This window comes from Aquarana catesbeiana, linkage group LG09 (genome assembly GCF_042186555.1).
Source record: "Aquarana catesbeiana isolate 2022-GZ linkage group LG09, ASM4218655v1, whole genome shotgun sequence".
Lineage (NCBI taxonomy): Eukaryota > Metazoa > Chordata > Amphibia > Anura > Ranidae > Aquarana > Aquarana catesbeiana.
The window spans coordinates 268,464,420-268,471,694 of NC_133332.1; positions in this window are offsets into that span (position 1 = coordinate 268,464,420).

The window sequence follows — 7,275 nt, forward strand, 5'->3', positions numbered from 1 at the left end:
ACCCCTTTGGTATATTGATTTGTATTAATATAAAAACTAAGGCTTAGCAAAAAATAAATAAAACATAAGAACACAAGTCCTTATGGTCTAATGAACCACTATACCTTGGCTCAAACCTTTATTAGTACACATTTAGTGTTATATTTACAGTTTTGCAAGACTTTTAACCATATTCAGTGCATCCTTAAAGTATAAACAGCGCCTCACTTTTTTCACATTTTGTTTCAGCCTTTTTCCAAAATAGATTAAATTAATTATTTTCCTCAAAATTCTACAAATCATACCCCTTAAAAGAGCATAAAGGTTTTTTTTCCCCCAATCATACTTGCATAGGTGGATGCAGCATCGGTCAGATGCTGTATCTGTGCCTGGTGCCTCTACACTGAGAACCGAGCGATCGAACACCGACGATCACTCGGTTTTCAGAGCTTCGAGAGCAGAGAGCTGTAGACTGTCAGTCACAGCTCTCTGCTCTTCTCCCTCCTCGCTCCCTGGAGTGCTGAGCTGTGGAGGGGACAAAGCAGCCATCTCAGTGGCTCGCTGAGAAGCTAAACCGGGTGTCAGTCCATGCACCTAGCGGATTCAGACTCCGTGGTTGGGATGACGCGGTGCCTGGACTCAAATCGGTGATGTCAGCAGAGAGCGGACTTCAGCCCTCTGCTGAAAACTGGTCACAGGAGTGCAAAATGGATTGCACTCCTGTGATCCATAGGAGAAGTCAGGCCAAACGAGGTTTGGCTGCACTTCTCCTTTAATGACAAGGTGAAAAAAGTTTGTAAATTTTTACAAATTTATTAAAAATTTAAAATGAAAAAAATCACATGTACATAAGTATTTACAACTTTTGCCATGACAAAAAAAATTTAGCTCAAGTGCATCCTGTTTCCACTCCTCATCCTTGAGATGTTTCTACAGCTTGATTGGACATGATTGGGAAAGGCACACACCTCTTTATATAAGGTCCTACAGTTAACACCTCCAAGACAAAATTGTATCGAGGCACAGATCTGGGGAAGGGCACAGAAAGATTTCTGCAGCATTAAACGTCCCAATGAGCACAGTGGCCTCTATTATCTGTAAATGGAAGAAGTTTAGAACCACCAGGACTCTTCCTAGTGTGGGCCGCCCGGCCAAACTGAGCGATCGGGGGGTGCCTTAATCAGGGAGGTGACCAAGAACCCGATGGTCACTCTGACAGAGCTTCAGCGTTTCTCTGTGGAGAGAGGAGAACCTTCCAGAAGAACAGCCATCTGTACAGCACTTTACCAATCAGACTTGTATGGTAGAGTGGCCAGACAGAAGCCACTCCTCAGTAAAAGGCACATGACAGCCAGCCTGGAGTTTGCCAAAAGGCACATGAAGGACTCTCAGACCATGAGAAACAAAATTCTTTGGTCTAATGAAACAAAGATTGAACTCTTTGGTCTGAATGGTAAGCATCATGTCTGGATGAAACCAGGCACTGCTCATCACCTGGCCAATACCATCCCTACAGTGAAGCATGGTGGTGGCAGCATCATGCTGTGGGGATGTTTTTAAGCGTCAGGATTGAGGGAAAGATGAATGCAGCAATGTACAGAGACATCCTTGATGAAAACCTGCTCCTATGCGCTCTGGACCTAGACTGGGGGTGAAGGTTCATCTTCCAACAAGACAACGATCCTAAGCACACAGCCAAGGGGGCGTGGTTAAGATGGCGACCTGATAGGATGTGTGTGATTGGAGCTCCTTACCTGCCTGGCCTTTAGATCCAATTTTAGCGGGATCCACTACTCCTTAACCCCTGCATTCTTGTCCTGGGATCTCTGGGCATGAGAAAAGGGAGATCTGGCCCTGGACGCAAAGGGAACTTGGCCCCGAAAACACCCCTGCTAGCACGCGGTGGGCCGTCTGGACAGGCGGAACCACTACCACTGGGCTCAGACCAATTTACTGCCCTCATGCAGGCCATATCGGTGAACTACACTGACAGTGAAAATCGACCTCCTACAAACCGATATCAGGCTCATGAGGCAAGATACGGACAAGTTCTGAGACCGACTTAAGGAGGCAGAACTGAGAGTCTGGGAAACCGAGGATTCGGTTCGGGGGCATCATGCCTCTCTACACGCTTTTTCGGGTAAAGGTAAAGGCCCTGGAGTCCTGAGCTGAAGACAGTGAGAATAGGAATCACAGAAACAACTTCCGGGTGGTAGGCCAGGACCCCGTGAAGCACCTTCTGCGCATGCTCCTCCCTCAGGTGCGATTTTCTAATTTTGCAGTGGAGAGGACCCACAAAATGCCGCTTGTGAGAGGCCCACAGGGTGCTCCACCACGTACTTTCATATTCCACCTGCTGAACTTCCGAGACTGGAATCTGGTGCTGCAGGAGGCGAAGAAGATGGAGGAGCTGTGCTACGATAACGCCAAACTCATGATATTTCCGGATTACTCAGTGGAAACAGTGGCTCCACAGAACGTTCAGTCACGTTAAGGCCCAACTCCGCACCCGGGGGATGAGGTATAGCATGCCATTCCCAGCCCACTTATGTGTGGTGGATGGTGAGTCTACCCAATACATTACTCCACCTGAGGAGACCTCCCAATGATTTGAGACCTTGCCACAAGCCCACTGACTATAACTGCATGCGTTTTTTCTGTTTTCCTGCTTCTCCCCCTTCATCTGCCTTCCCATGATGTGCCATGCTGATCCCCACTCATGCCCGCTGACTTTTTCACATGCTTGCTGTCAGTTCCCCTGCTTGCTCATAACCTTCATATACTATTTGTATAAGTGGATGTCAATGGATGGGGTTCTATTATGCCCTGGTACATTGTTATATTTGCTGCTAGCCCTACTGACACACTACTAATTTGAGTTATTTGGTTCTGCCCTAATCTATCTTACTTGTTTATAGCAGCTGCAAGCTTATCCCTGTCCTCCACTCTAGAACAAGTACTGCATTCGGGATTGATACCTATTACCCCTCCAGAGACCCGGACAACTTTTCAGCGGCAATTCGACTTCGCACCTTGCTCAGCCCTGAATGCACCATCGGACCCGGAGACTATGGCTATCCTGCCTACACCTATAGAGCCTGTCCTGCCCTGGGATTCACTTTGGCAACTGATGGCAGGTGACCTCTTGAACGTCATGTAGTGGGACCATTTGCTTTGTATTGACCCAGGGTACCACCAGTTAGGTTACTGAGGGGATATACTCAGTTTTGATGGACCGTGTGATTACCTTATATTATTGACATCTGAGTATTGTTCTGATCTCTCTACTATGTGGCGGGCGGGAGTGGAGCAGGCTCTTTAGTTGGTATTTTTTTTATGTAACCAAGTTTGTGCCATTAGCAATGTCTACTGGATCCCTTATTGAAAATGGCCTGCAGGCAAAAAGTTTGCGCACCAGATTGATCACATTGCGAAGAACTGAGTACTCCGTGTGCTAGCTTATACACACTTCCCCCATAGGAGATTCTCCTAAGGTTTAGTTAATGTTTTCTGTTTAAGGTTTGGGCAAAAAACACTCTGAAGTTTCTTTATCGAGGTGCGCGGTGGGGTTTTATGTTTTTTTGTGTTTTGTTAGGAAATTCAAGTCGCAGTTGTTCTCAATTTAGGATGCTGAGATGCCCTTATTTTCCGGGTAACAATTGCTTTACAGGTGGAGATTCTCTATTTATACCGGCTCTATGTGATGTGCCTCTTCCTCCGGGTCTTGAAGACCCTCCTCCAACCGATAACCATAAACAATTTTTCCGATATGGCCCATCTGACTCCTCTCCTGGAATGTTAGGGGGCTGAACGATAAGATCAAATGTCTTTGCCTACCTCAAAAAATACAGCCCCCATATCTGCATACTACAGAAGCCTCACTTGGTGGAAGTTAGGGTTCTACGTCCAAAAAGCCATGAGTGGGTCATTACTACCACACCACCTACTCAGGGTATGCCCGAGGGCTTAGTGTGATTCACAAGTCGATCGGATTTTCCAACAAAACCGTGGATTTTTGACGGATGTTGGCTCAAACTTGTCTTGCATACACACTGTCACAAAAATGTTGGCCAAAAATTACGAACGTGGGAACATGGTGATGTACAAGACGACGTACGAACGGCTCCTGCTTGTTTCCGAGCATGCGTGAACTTTTGTGCGTCGGACTTGTGTACACACGATGGGAAATTCCGACGACAAAGGTTTGTTGGCGAAAAATTTGAGAACCTGCTAGCCAACCTGCTAGCCTTTGTTGGTGGAAAATCCAACAGCAAATGTTCGATGGAGCATACACACGGTCGGACTTTCAGCCAACAAGCTCACATCCAACATTTGTTGCCGGAAAATGCAATCGTGTGTATGGGGCATTAGCTGTTAAAACTGACCCAGAGAGAAGGTATGTGATACTTCAATTATTGTTACAGTTGATATGGTAATCCTTGGTTTATATGTGAACGCTATAAGGGTTGTAAAGGCAAAAAAACATAAATTGGCTCAAACACAGTGCATCTTTGAGCAGGTGGAAAAATGGAAATTGTATACTCACCTTTCCGTAATATTCCTTTCCTGGCATCTTCATGGCAGCAATGTAAAAGTAAGAATTCCTGTGCTGTCAGGGAGGGTCTACGCTAAAGGACACTGCTGCAACACCTAGGTACTGATCCAAACAGGACAAATGGCTAAATAAGAAAAGATGGTGGTTGCGCTGTGATAAAGGGACAGTGGGGGAAGGGGGATAGGGGAGGGGCTACAAAAATGACCAATGTGACAGAGTGGGCTGAAAAATGAGCCAAATGCACTAATGGGCTCTAGATGCTAAAAAAAATGTAGTGAAAATACAGTACAAAATTGCTGGTCAACACAAATATAAGTATTAAATTACAGGCAAGCAATGCGTGATGTATAAAAGGTAGTGGTGAAACAGTGAATCCAGTAGAAATGACTACTTAAATAAAACAGACCTTATAAATGAATAAAAATGCTGACACAAATAGAAGCATAAAAATAACAATGGCACAATACAAAAGTGAGTGGGTAACAATCAGAATAAATATGAGAGAAGTCCAAAATAGGTATGGGCTAGTAACGCACTAGCAAAAAAGTGACAATACTGATGGGCTGCAAGTGACAAGTCCCTGAGGGTAAATAAATAGCAGTCCCGCCACCAAGTCAAAAAGCTTGTGGCAAAAAGACACACAAAGCAGTTCCAATCGTGAAGGGAGGGGGATCTTCAGTGAGGGCACCTCCGTGTTTGCAAGCCGTTTACCTTACAGCTGTAAGGCATACAGCTTGTGTTGCAAATGGTCAGCAGATGTGGAAGTTCCGTGTAAGCAGGTAATAACAGTGGTGAAAATGCCAAGCAGAATATAGAAATAAAAAATAAACAGCATGTAATATGACTCTGCGACGACCACAGTAGAGAGGGGCAAGACACACAAGAGGGGAGGTTGCAGTCACTTTGATAAAGTGAGTGTGGGCATCAATCCACGAGCGCCGAGTTCGTATGCCTCCAGGAGTATCACCAATCTGGAATCTGTCCCCGTGCCTCACTCCTCAGTTCTCATCGGGTAGAGTAACGATATAAAGTATAAGGGGAAAGAAACGCACATAGCGTGATCCCATATAAAAAAAATATTTATTAGATAAAAAACGTCCAGTCAACTTACATTTAAACAACGCTGAAGTGCATAGTAACCACGAGCGCAGAGCTCGTCTCCTGTTGTCTGTCTGTGGCAGCGTCCCGTGCTCCAATCCTGACGCGTATCGTCACGTGACTTCTTCAGAGGAAGAAGCCCATACCTATTTTGGACTTATCTCATTTATTCTGATTGTTACCCACTCACTTTTGTATTGTGCCATTGTTATTTTTATGCTTCTATTTGTGTCAGCATTTTTATTCATTTATAAGGTCTGTTTTATTTAAGTAGTCATTTCTACTGGATTCACTGTTTCACCATTACCTTTTATACATCACGCATTGCTTGCCTGCAATTTAATACTTATATTTGTGTTGACCAGCAATTTTTTACTGTATTTTCACTACGTTTTTTTAGCATCTAGAGCCCATTAGTGCATTTGGCTCATTTATCAGCCCACTCTGTCACATTGGTCATTTTTGTAGCCCCTCCCCTATCCCCCTTCCCCCACTGTCCCTTTATCACAGAGCAACCACCATCTTTTCATGGCAGCACACACTGGGTTGTGACTCCGCCCCCTCAACCTGACAGGATTGGTTCACTATAAATTAGAAGGGGAGACACCCCGCTGCATTCTCTGTATATATCGCCATATAACTGGGTGGGATTCTGTGTGCTGCCATGAAGATGCGTCAGGAAAGGAAAATTATGGAAAGGTGAGTATACAATTTTCCGTTTTCCTGATGCCTTCATGGCAGCACGCACTGGGAAATAACTCGCCAGTTGGGTGAGCGCAAGAAAATAATATTTATTCCTTATAATGCAGAAGAATTGGCTCTAACAACGGATCTACCGAAGTCTGCCATAGCTAAGTGAGCAGAGTCCACTCTATAGTGAGAAATGAAAGTGTGTCTGGAGGACCAAGTCGCTGTCCTGCAAATTGTCTCTGGTGAGACTCTGCAATATGCTGCCCAGGAGGTAGCCACTGCCCTGGTCGAGTGAGCCCTGATGTCTTCAGGAATTGCCAGATGGCTAATGGAATATGCCTTCTTGATGGATTTGACTAACCAGGAGGTGATAGTATGTGAAGTAGCCGCTTGACCTTGTCTGTTTCCATGAGGAATAACCATGAGGGAATCCGTCTTCCTGAAAGGAGTTGTAGCCGCAAGGTAACTAATGATGGTTGTTTTAACATCCAGCAGATGAGATTCACCTTGATCATTAGTGAAGGATAGGAGGACGATGTCTTGGTTATAATGGAAGGAAGTTGCTACCTTCAGGATGAAGTGGTCTGAAGGTCTCAGTACCACTCTATCAGGAAAAAACATTAAGTAAGGCTCTGATGCCATCAGTGCTTGGATCTCAGATACTCTTTGCTGATGTAATTGCGATGAGAAAAGATGGTTTCAGAGTTAAATCCCACAGTGAGATTGATTCAGATGGAGTAAAAGGAGGATTGGAGAAGGCATCGAGGACTACTGAGAGGTCTCATGGGAAAACTGGTTTCTTGGGAGGTTTGATTTTCAGACAGGCTCTCAGGAATTGGATTAACAGAGGTGTAATGCCCATCTAGTGCCTGTTTTGGCAGACAAAGCGGATACTTGTACCTTTTAGGGTACTTGAGCTTAAGCCCTTGTCAACTCCTGGCTGGAGGATCTCT